General features: G+C 41.8%; 1 long non-coding RNA gene across 3 annotated transcripts in view; it reads right to left on the reverse strand.

Moving 5' to 3' along the window:
• The window catches only part of LOC125126419 (uncharacterized), a 37427-nt gene that overhangs the window by 15174 nt on the left and 9459 nt on the right, over positions 1 to 12794 (reverse strand). Inside the window, exon 2 of one of the 3 annotated variants that reach the window (XR_007134626.1) lies at positions 2300 to 2335. The exons of the other annotated variants lie outside the window; for them this stretch is intronic. This is a non-coding gene — a long non-coding RNA (uncharacterized LOC125126419). The remainder of the gene's footprint in view (positions 1 to 2299; positions 2336 to 12794) is intronic. 3 annotated transcript variants of the gene reach the window in all.

Genomic DNA, 12794 nt, shown 5'->3' on the forward strand with positions numbered 1-12794 from the left:
AGTGTAGTTTATTCATTTTCATTGCTATGGAGCACTTCATTGCATGACTCTACCACAATTCAATTATCTATTTTACTGGTGACTCAAATAATTCACTGCTGAAGCCATCTGGACCTGGTGCTTGCTTTGTGGAAAGTTAAATTGCTTTAAATTCTTTTTTTGGCCTCGCCCATGACATGCAGAAATTCCTGGGCCAGGGATCTAACCCAAGCCACAGCTATAACCATAGCCACAGCAGTGACAACACCAGAGCCCCAACCCACTGAGCCATGAGGAAACTCCTGATTCAAATTCTTTAATGGTTATAGAATTTTTTTTTTTTTAATTAAAGAGGAGTTCCCATTATGGCTCAGCAGGTTAAGAACCAACGTAGTCTCCGTGAGGCTGCAGGTTCAATCCCTGGCCTCACTCGGTGGCTTAAGGATCCAGCATTACCGCAAGCTGTGACATAGGTCATAGACGCAGCTCAGATCCGGTGTTGCCATGGCTGTGGTATAGGCCTGCATCTGCAGCTCCCATTTGACTCCTAGCCTGGGAAACTCCATGTGCCACAGGTGTGACCTGAAAAGAAAAAAATAAAAATTAGGAATTCCCCTTGTGACTCAGCAGTAACTAACCTGACTAGTTAATCCATGAGGATGTGGATTTGATCCTTGGCCCTGCTCAGTGGGTTAAAGATCCAGCATTGCCATGAGTTGTGGTGTAGGCTGCAGACACAGCTTGGATCTGGCATTGCTGTGGCTGTGGGGCAGCTGGCAGCTGTAGCTCCAATTCAACACCTGGTCTGGGAACGTCCATATGCTGCAGGTGCAGCTCTAAAAAAATAAAATAAGATAAAAATTAAAGACTATATATTTTTAGCATAGTGTTAAGTTCACGTTATAGGATTTTCAGGTTATTTCTTCTTTAGCCAGTTTTGGTGGGTCATATTTTTCTAAAAATCTATTTATCTTTTTTCATATTTATTGGCATCAAGTTATTAAAACCTTCATTAAGCACATCTAGCTATAGTCCCTTATCACTTTTAATATTATTTGCATTCTCTTCTTTTGTTCTTGGTTACTCTTGTCAAAAGTTGGTTTATTAGCCTTTACAAATAATTAACTTCTGGCATTGTTGATCTTCTCTAATTTTTTTTTTTTTTTTTTTTAGGGCTGCACCTGCAGCATATGGATGTTCCCACGCTAGGGGTCTAATCAGAGCTGCAGCTGCCAGCCACAGTCACAGCCACAGCAACACCAGAGCTGAGCTGCATGTGTGACCTACACTGTAGCTTGCGGCAACGTGAGATCCTTAACCTACGGAGTGAGGCCAGGGACTGAACCCACATCCTCATGGATACTAGTCAGGTTCTTAAGCTGCTAAGCCACAATGGGAACTCCAATATATTTTACTTCACTATTTTCTACTCTTTATATTATTTCCTTTCATTTTCTTTTGGTTTATTCTGTTAATTTTCTAACTTCTTAGCTCATTATTTTGAGCTTAGTTATTTCCTGATATAAGCACTACTGCTACAGATTTCCTTCAAGGTACCACTTTAGCTGCATCCCACAGTTTTGATATAGTATTTTCACAGCAATGTATTTCTAAGTATTTCCCAATTTCTAGAATGATTTCCTCTTTGATCCACAAGTTGTTGAAAAGTACACTTAAAAAGTTTCTGAATATATGTTTTTTTCCCCCTTTTGGTAATTGATTTCTAACTTAACTGCACTCAGACATTTGTGAGGCTAACTTTATGGGCTGGCATGTGGTCAATTTTTGTAAATATTCCATGCATGCCTGAAAAGAATATTTACTCTCCAATTTAGGGAAGCAATTTAATATCTATTTCTATTAGGACAGACTACTAATTATCCATTCGAAATGTTCTCTATATTTCATAACTTCTTTTTGGGTCTGCTTAAACCATCGAACACTAGAGAAGGAGTTCCTGCTGTGGCACAATGGGTTAAGGATGCAGTGCTCTCTCTGCAATGGCTTGGGTCACTACAGGGGTGCAGGTTCTATCCTAGGCCCAGTGCAGTGGGTTAAGGATCCCCTGTTGCTAGTTTCACTCCCCGGCTGGGAATATCCGCATGCCACAGGTATGGCAAAACAAAACAAAACACAACAACCACAAAAATACCCTGTTGCTGACTGATCAAAAAGTTTGGACCTTAAAATAATACTTGATCCTGTTGACTATCTTTGGTTAAGGCCACTCTCTCTAGCTTTCCAATGACAAGTACAAAAACCAGTTTGCATTAAGACCAATTAATATTCTAAGATTCTTAGAAATGGACAAACTACTTACTGCTTATTTTGGTTGTTCCTGAAGAGATGTTCTTGCCTGTGTGGAAAAATACAAGGTGCTAAATAACAGTATCACTTTATGGTCTGGTATGACATTGGACCATGTCACCTGTTCCCAAAGGAGGATGGCTTCTCCCAAGAGAGAGCTTAAAGCCACGCATACTGTGACTCCAGTGTTTTTGGCATAAGTAACAGCAAGAATGGAATTGCTGTTGACTGAGTCCATATTTGGTCATTTTAAATATGGTGCCTTTTAGATAATAAGGTAGAGATGTCAAATAGGACACGCAGATCTGAAGTTCAGGGGTAAGTCTGAGTCAGAGATGAAAATTTGTAAGTTTATTATCTTAACATTGTATCTAAAAACTAGGAGGAGTTCCCATCATGGCGCAGTGGAAACAAATCCAACTAGGAGCCATCAGGTTGTAGGTTTGATCCCTGGCCTCATTCAGCGGGTTAAGGATCCGGCATTGCTGTGAGCTGTGGTGTAGGTCGCAGACATGGCTCGGATCTGGCGTTGCTGTGGCTCTGGCGTAGGCCAGAAGCTGTAGCTCTGATTGGACCCCTAGCCTGGGAGCCTCCATATGCCACAGGTGCAGCCCTAAAAAGCAAAATAAAATAAAATAAATAGACTAGGTAGGAAGTTCCCTGGTGGCCTAGCAATTAAGGATCCAGCACTGTCACTGTTGTGGCTCAGGTCACTACTGTGGTGTGGGTTTGATCCCTGGCCCAGGAAATTATGCATGCTAAGGGGTGCATCCCTTAAATAAATAAATCAATAAATCAATAAACAAATAAAATAGACTAGGAAAGATCATCAAGAGAGTAGACACAGTTAGAGAACAGATAGATCTAAGGATCAAATCTTGGAATACTCCAGTGTTAAGATGTAGGAGACTGGGGAGCAACCAGGAAAGAATACTGAGTGGTTTGTGATATGGAAGCACAACCAGAACATGGTGTCATTCTTTTTTTTTCTTTTTCTTTTTAGGGTCGCACCTGCAGCACATGGAGGTTCCCATGGCTAGTGGTCGAATGGGAGCTACAGCTGCCAGCCTACGCTGCAGCTATAGCAACACAGGATCTGAGCTGCATCTGCGACCTGTAAGGAGAACTCCCATGGTGTATTCTTGAGGTCATGGAGAATATTTCTGGTTACAATTTGTTTGGGGATCATTCTAACTCATTACTTTTGTGACAATTCATCTATGAATTTTAAAGTTAAAGAGATGCAAACTATTGCCTTTGGAATGGATAAGCAATGAGATCCTGCTGTGTAGCACTGGGAACTATGTCTAGTCACTTATGATGGACCATGATAATGTGAGAAAAAAGAATGTATATATGTATGTGTGACTGGGTCACCATGCTGTACAGTAGAAAATTGACAGAACACTGTAAACCAGCTATAGTGAAAAAATAAAAATTATTATTAAAAAAAACCCCGGAGTTCCCGTCATGGTACAGTGGAGGTTCCCAGGCTAGGGGTCCAATTGGAGCTGTAGCCAACGGCCTATGCCAGAGCCACAGCAACGTGGGATCCAAGCTGAGTCTGCAACCTACACCACAGCTCACGGCAACACTGGATTCTTAACCCACTGAGCAAGGCCAGGAAGCGAACACGCAACATCATGGTTCCTAGTCAGATTTGTTAGCCACTGCGCCATGACGGGAACTCCTCTTTAAGATCTTTAGATGAAAGACCTAGGGCTGTTTAGAGGGTTATTAGAGCCCCCAAGCCCCAGGGAAAATCCATATCAGTAACCTAGGTTCCTTTCTTTCCCGTCTGTGGCTGTGGGACAATGGTGCTCAATTTGTGGGCACTGGAATCAAAGGTAGTTACAATGTGAATTCCTGGATTTTCTACCTGAGGTTCTGATTCTTCCTAAGGTTCTAGTGTCTCATCTTCTAGTTCTGGGTTCTTCTGTCTTCTTGTCCAGAGCCTCATGCTTCCCAACATTCTAGATTTTTGTCTTTGCAAATGGATTTGAGTGTGCACTTGTTCTCTTGATCCGAGACAGATTTGATCCTTTTCCCTGAGAGTAATCCAGAACAGAGACTGGATAAGGCAGTATCTACTTCTCAAATGCAGATATAAGTTAGAAGGAGGATTTGGGGAAAACTTTGAATAAAAGGAGGGAAGAACTGCTGACTGCTACAAAATGGGAGAAGACAAATACAAGAAAAGCAATTAATCCTGGTCTGAGGACTACTGCTTCCTTCTTCTCTTCCTAGTGCTGAATCCCAGTATAAGCTATCCAGGGCTTGACTGCTCAATTCATTCATTCAACAAATGTGTATGTATTAAATATCTATCATATGTAAATCAAAGCCTTGATGAGATTCCATTCATGTCCACTGGATGGCTATAAATACCAACTATTGGTGGATGTAGAGAAACTGGAACTCTCATACACTGCTTATGGGAATGTAAAATGGCACAGCAACCCTGGAAAATAGTTTGTGTTCCACAAAAAGTTCTACAAAAAGTTAAATAAAAAATTAACATACTGGAGTTCCCATCATGGCGCAGTGGAAATGAATCCGACTAGGAACCATGAGGTTGTGGGTTCGATCCCTGGCCTTGCTCAGTGGGTTAAGGATCGGGTGTTGGTGTGAGCTGTGGTGTAGGTCACAGATGAGGCTCGGATCTGATGTTGCTGTGGCTGTGGCGAAGGCCGGCAGCTATAGCTCTGACTGGACCCTAGCCTGGGAACTTCCATGTGCCGTGAGTGTGGCCCCAAAAAGCAAAAAAAATAAAAAAATTAAAAAAATTAACATATGATCCAATAATTCCACTCCTAGATATATATACCCCTAAAAATTAAAACCAAAGGCTCAATGTTCATAGTAGTGTTTAGTCACAATAGACAAAGGTGGGAGTTCCTTCATGGCTCAGCAGAAATGAATCTGACTAGCATCCATGAGGACACAGGTTTGATCCCTGGCCTGGCTCAGTGGGTTATGGATCTAGCACTGCTGTGAGTTGTGGTGTAGGTTGTAGACGCAGCCTGGTGGTGTGCACCATCGGCTACAGCTCCGATTCGATCCCTAGCCTGGAAGCCTCCATAACCTGTGGGTGCAGCCCTGAAAAGGGAAAAAAAAAAAAAGGTGGAAACAACCAAATGACCCCACAGCCCAAACTGATAAATAAAATGTGTTGTATCCATATAATGGAATATCATTCTGAAACAAAATAGCATGAAGCCCTGATATATGATACAACATTCATAAACCTCAAAACATCATTCTAAGTGAAAGAAGCTAGCCACAAAGGACCATATGTTGCATGATTCCATTCATATGAACTATCCAGAAAAGGCAATCCTGAAAGGCAGAAGGTAGACAAGCAGTTGCCTAGGGGACTGGGGTGTTGAGACATAACAGCTCATGGTTTCTTAATTAATTAATTTATTTATTTATTTTGCTTTTTAGGGCTACACACGTGGCCTACACCATAGTTCAGGCAATGCTGGATCCCCGACCCATTAAGTAAAGCCAGGACTGAACCCGCATCCTTATGGATACTTCCACTGCACCACAACAGGACCTTCCTAAAAAAAATTATTATGGTTGATTTACAATGTTCTGTCAATTTCTGCTGTACAGCAAAGCGACCCAATTATACCTATATAAACATTCTTTTTGTCACATTATCCTCCATCGTGTTCCTTCACAAGTGACTGGATATAGTTCCTTGTGCTATACAGCAGGATCTCATAGCTTATCCACTTTAAATGCAACTGTTTGCATCTCCTAACCACTAACTCCCAGTCCATCCCACGCCCTCCCTCTCCCCAGTGGCAACCACAAGCCTGTTATCCATGTCCAAGAGTTTGTTTCTTTTCTGTGCTAATGGGTTTAAGGATTTCTTTTTAGGGGTGATGAAAATGTTCTAAAATAGATAAGATGGTTGTGTAACTCTGTGAATATAATAAAAGTCACTGAATCGTACACTTGGGAAGAATCGTGTGGTATGTGAATTAGATTTCAATAAAGCTGTTAAAAAATAAAAAAGAAATGGTAGGGGCCAGAGCCTGGTATCTAATTAGCAGACTCACAACAGGGAGGCTGAAAACCTCTAGAGCCTCCAAGACCAAAGGAATTACCACTGCTGGGCAAGACCTGGGGAATTCTCCAATACCAACTCTAGGAACATACTAGCTAAGTGAACCCCAGGGAAGAACCATGGCCTTGGGAGGTTTCTCCAGGTTGTTTTCAGAGACCTGTGTTTGTTCATTTACCTTGAGTATATCCATGTCCAAAGGGGATAACGTGTAGTGATGCGAACTAGAGCTATGTGCCCTCTCTAGATCCTCTGCCTTTTTTTTTTTTTTCTTTCTTTTTAGGGCTGCACCTGAGGCATATGGAAGTTCCCAGGCTAGGGGGTCAAACTGGAGCTACATCTGCAAGCCTACACCACAGCCACCGCTTTGCCAGATCCAAGCCGCATCTGTGGCCTATGCCGAAGCTCAAGGCAACATGTGATCCTTAACCCAATGAGCAAGGCCAGTGATTGAACCTGTAGCCTCAAGGATACTAGTCGGATTCTTAACACGCTGAGCCACAACAGGAACTCCCCTCTGCTTTTTTCAATGACAATATATTTATTCCAGAGTCCTTAGTTTCCAGCCTGGACATATATCCTGTTCATTAATAACTAAAGGATGACAGAGCTGGAAGATCATCTCATCTGAAAGATGCAGAAACTGAGAGTCCAGAGAAGGAGCATGACCTGCTGGATCACACAGCTGGTAAATGGCACAGAGGAGACTCAAATTATGATGAAAGGCCTTACCCCTAAAATCCCTATCCTAGTGACTATATCCCTAATGCTTCTGTAATAGCCTAAGGAAGGAAGGGCTCAGGCCGGGAAGGGATGGATGGCAGGAGGGAGAGGGAGAAGTCCAGGGGACTGTGGAAGTGGAAGGGGAGGTATGGGCGAAGGAGCAGTTATTACTATGTTGGTTTATATTTTACTCTTTTTCTTTTTTTCCTTTTTTTTTTTTTTTTTTTTTTTTTTAGGGCCATACCTGTGGCACATGGAGGTATGTGGGTCTAATCAGAGATGTAGCTGCTGGCCTACAGCACAGCCACAGCAATGCCAAATCCGAGCCATGTCTGCGACCTACACCACAGTTCACGGCAACCCTGGATCCTTAACCTACTGAGTGAGGCCAGGGATCATGGTTTCTAGTCAGATTCGTTTCTGCTCTGCCACAATGGGAACGCCATACATCATTTTTTTTTCTCTTTAAGCCTGGTTTCTTTTCATGTTGACCTATTCTAATCAACCATGTGGAACTGTGGCCTAGAAGAACTGTTGGTTCTTAAAGGCCACTGAAGGGTTTAGGTCACTTTTAAGAAATGGGCCAGAGCAGGAGGAAGGGAATTCGAGTTTTGCTGCTTTAGAAAATATCCCTGGCTCCTCCCTCTCCATGCTCTTGAGCCCAAGTGGACCAGCTGTGGCCCTGGCAGCTTGACTTTACCAACAAGCTTTGGTGTTTCTAAATACATTCCTTCATGGCTGTGAAGGTGCCTTACTCTCATTTGATGCCCTTTCCTGGTCTTCTCTTTACCCAGTGCAACACCCAAGTCTCATCTGGAGACAAGACAGGAAGAAGGTGGTAAAGAAGTGCCCTTCCCTTTCATAGACTCGCACCAGCAATACCTGGAATACAGTTTATTTATTTTTAAATTTTTAAAATTTAAAAATTTTTTGTCTTTTGTCCTATTACGGCTGCACCCATGGCACATGGAGGTTCCCAGGCTAGGGGTCTAATTGGAGCTGTAGCCGCCGGCTTACGCCAGAGCCACAGCAATGCCAGATCCAAGCCACGTCTGCAACCTACACCACAGCTCACGGCAACACTGGATCCTTAACCAACTGAGCAAGGCCAGGGATCAAACCTGCAACCTCATGGTTCCTCGTTGGATTCGTTTCCACTGTGCCACGATGGGAACGCCTGGAATATAGTTTATAGCTCTTGTTCCCAAGCCTTGATTGCTGGGCTAAAGATGTGCGGTGGCTGAGTGGGGAGACTGAAAATCCATCAGTCTCCGTAGGTCCTCTCCTCCCTTCCTCTGCCGCCACTGGAACTGCTATCCTATACTATTGCATCAGTGCTGAAGCTTTTTGGTCTCAGAACCCCTTTACACTCTGAAAAATTATTACGGACCCAAAAAGCTCTTGTTTAGATGTGTGGACTTTGTCTACTGACATTGGGTCTATCGATATTTACTGTATCAGAAATGAAAACTGAGGAATTTTTTTCCTACTGTATAGCACAAGGAACTATATCCAATTCCTTGTGATAGAACATGATGGAAGATAATATGAGATGAGAAAAAGAAAAAAATATATATGTATGACTGGGTCACTTTGCATAGCAACAGAAATTGATATAACATTGTACATCAACTAATTTTAAAAACAAAAAATAAATAAATAAAACTCAAGAATTAAAAAAATCTCTAAGTTCATTTCATAAATATGATCACGAGCCACATATTTTATGAAAAATATGTCTTTCAAAAAAAGAAAAATTAATGAGTGGATTTTTTTGTTTGTTTTTTTCTAGGGCCACACCTGAGGCATATGGAGGTTCCCAGGCTAGGGGTCTAATCAGAGCTGTTGCCCATACCACAGGTGCAGCAATGCCAGATCCCAACCGAGTCTGCCAACTACACCACAGCTCATGGCAACGCCGGATTCTTAACCCACTGAGCAAGGCCAGGGATCAAACCTGCAACTTCATGGTTCCTAGTCGAATTTGTTAACCACTGCGCCACAAAGGGAACTCCAGAAGAGTGGAATTTTTAACGTCTGGCTTAATATAAGACAGATGGATTGTCTTATCTGCTTCCACATTCAGTCAATTGCAATACAGTGCATTGGCTGAATAGTATGAAGCAATTGTGGATTCATATATATATATACATATGAATATATACATAATCATATGTATATATATATATATAGTTGGAAAAGAGAGAAAAATTAAAAAATTTTTCTTCTTTTTTGGCCACCTCACATCATATGGAGTTTTTGGGCCAAGGATCAAATCCGAGCTGCAGTTGTGACCTATGCTATAGCTGTGGCAATGCTGGATCCTTAAGCTACTGTGCCGAGCTGGGAATTGAACCTGTGTCCCACTGCTCCAGAGATTCCATGATCCCACTGAGCCACAGTGGGAACTCAAGAGGAAGAAATATTTTAATAGCTTTTCCAGATAAATGTGGTTATTCCCTTTAATATCACACCAAAATTCAATGACTGTTAGTTTTGTAAAAGTTGAAACTATAACTATAGACTATACTCTGTTACTCGAAAAGATACATGAACTCCAATGTTCACTGCAGCACTATATACAACAGCCAAGACATGGAAACAACCTAAATGTCCATCCACAGAGGAGTAGATAAAGAAGATGTGGTACATATACACAATGGAATATTACTCAGCCATTAAAAGGAAAGAAATAATGGCATCTGCAGCAACATGGATGGACGTAGAAATTATCATGCTAAGTGAAGTTAGATAGACAGTGAGACACCAACATCATATGCTATCACTTACATGTGGAATCTAAAAAAAGGACACAATGACCTTCTTTGCAGAATAGATACGGACTCACAGACTTTGAAAAACTTATGGTTTCCAAAGGAGACAAGTTGGGGGGTAGGGGAACGGGCTGGGGGTTTGGGATGGAAATGCTCTAAAACTGGGTTGTGATGATCATTGTACAACTATAAAGGTAATAAAATTCATTGAGTAATTTTTAAAAATTATATTTTAAATTGAGATGAGGGGATCTCCCCTTAAAGGTTTTGTTTTCATTCTTACATTAAAAAAAAAAACAAAACAAAACACCTGAACCTTAAAAAAAACCAAACTTCACACTAAAATCCACTGGTCTATCTCCGGATGGTTCTTCTCCTCATGTTATTGGTTTTTAACACCAACCACTGGTCACTTGAGAAATATGGGTCCATTGAGTTATGCCGGTCTTGCAAACACTGATACATTTAATTATATAATATCAAAACCCATATTTGTTAATACCACCACTATGTCTTCAGAAAAGTCTTTTAAGTTTTTGGTAAACCATAAACAATGGTAGTGAATACAATTTTGCAAACTCCTTATTTTTGCCCCAAAGCTTGAATTTTTAAATTGGAAACAAATACTTTCAGCTGTTTCTCTTCAAGTGGAAGGCTCCAGAAAATATCTGCCAAATACAAGTCTAAATTACCAAAGTTTATCTGTCAGTCACACTTTCAAGTAAAAACGGTGTCCATGAAAAAGTGGTTAGTACAGCTTTGTAACTGGAATAGTTGCCTAAGTATTTTTCCTTGAAACAATGTACTTGACACAAGCAACATGTAGCAGAAGTGCTTTGTGTATACTTCCCATTTCCTCACATAGAATATTTAAAATACATGTAGGAGTTCCCCTTGTGGCTCAGCAGTAACGAATTCATCCAGTAGCTATGAGGATGCAGTTGGAACCCTGGCCTCCCTCAGCAGCTTAAGGATCCAGCAGTGCCACAAGCTGCCACACAGGTCACAGTTGCAGTTCAGATCTGGCATTGCTGTGGCTGTGGGGTAGGCCTGAAGCTGCAGCTCCAATTCAACTCCCAGCCTGGGAACTTCCATATGCTGAAGGTGCGGCCCTAAAAAGAAAAAAAGTAAAAATTTTTAAAATTAAAAAATAAATAAATAAAATACATGTACTCAAGGGTTGAGTTTCCACCTGTCCCCCACCCTGCCCCCACGCTGGCCCCCACGGTATGTGGAAGTTTTCCAGGCCAAGCATTGAACCCCCACCACAGCAGTGACCCATGTCACTACAGTGACAGTTCTAGATCCCCAACCCACGAGACGCCAGAGAACTCCTCAAGAGTTGAGTTTTTTATTAAGTTTTGTTTTTGTTTGTTTGTTTGTTTTTTAGGGCTGCAGGTGCAGCATATGACCCCAGGCTAGGGGTCAAATTGGAGCTACAGCTGCTAGCCTATGCCAAAGCCACAGCAACGCCAGATCCAAGCCAAGTTTGTGACCTACACCACAGCTCACAGCAATGCCGGATCCTTAACCCAAGTGGGCGAGTCTAGGGATCAAATCTTTGTCCTCATGGATGCTAGTCAGATTCGATTCTGCTGCCCCACGACGGGAACTCCTCATTGTAAACAAATTCAAACAATAAGTGTGCAAATAAAATATTTTTACTCAATGACAGAAATAACAGCATATATTTTTTTACTCAGCAGTTACCATGAACATTCTGCTTAAAGATTGCATTTGCTCCTTTTGTTTGTTTGTTTGTTTGTTTTTGGCCATGCCTGAACCATGTGGAAGTTCCTGGGCCAGGGATCAAAACTTGTGCCATAGCAGTGACCCAAGCTGCTGCAGTGATAATGCTGTACCTTTAACACACTATGCCACAAGAGAACTCCTTCAATTGTTCTTTTTTTTTTATTATTCACTCTTCTTAACAAGTGTATACCAAATCATCTTACAGCTGTACTACAATTTATTTAGCCACTTGCTTATTGATGAACAAGCAAGGGTTCAATGATCATCTTTGTACAAATATTTTTGAGCTCATGTGTGTCTGTGCCACTATTCCCCCAGAATTTTAAGTGGATTTGCTAAGTTAAAGGGTATATACATTAAAAAACTTGAAAGCACTCCCCTAACTGATTTCCCTAAAGACTGTATATCAATTTACACTCCTGTTAAAGGTGTATGAGAGAGCAACATGGGACTTGTGATTCTAACTGTTGGGCATGAGATGATCAGGTTCTGAACAGTGGTCTCACTATTGTTCTTGAGGTTTTTTTTTTTTTTTTTAATATTTCTGAATCCTTTGGTCATTTTCCAGGAACTTTTTTTTTTTTTTTTGTCTTTTTGCCATTTCTAGGGCTGCTCCCGCGGCATATGGAGTTTCCCAGGCTAGGGGTCTAATCAGAGCTGGAGCCACCAGCCTATACCAGAGCCACAGCAACGCTGGATCCGACTAGTAACATGAGGTCTGCAACCTACACCACAGCTCACGGCAACGCCAGATCCTTAACCCACTGAGCAAGGCCAGGGATCGAACCCGCAACCTCATGGTTCCTAGTCGGATTCATTAACCACTGCACCACAACAGGAACTCCCAGGAATCCTAACATTCATTTAAAATCCCTCGTAGATAGAAAAATGCTTTTTTTTTTTTTTTGTCTTTTCCAGGGCTGCACTTACGGCATATGGAGGTTCCCAGGCTAGGGGTCTAATTGGAGCTGTAGCCACTGGCTTACGCCAGAGCCACAGCAACGTGGGACCTGAGCCATGTCTGCATACTACACCAGAACTCACGGCAATGCTGGATCCTTAACCCACTGAGCGAGGACAGGGATCGAACCCGAAACCTCATGGTTCCTAGTCGGATTCGTTAACCACTGAGCCATGATGGGAACTCCCCAAAATGCTGCTGCTTTATTTGGACTCTACAT

Source organism: Phacochoerus africanus, chromosome 4, assembly GCF_016906955.1.
Source record: "Phacochoerus africanus isolate WHEZ1 chromosome 4, ROS_Pafr_v1, whole genome shotgun sequence".
Classification (NCBI taxonomy): Eukaryota; Metazoa; Chordata; class Mammalia; order Artiodactyla; family Suidae; genus Phacochoerus; species Phacochoerus africanus.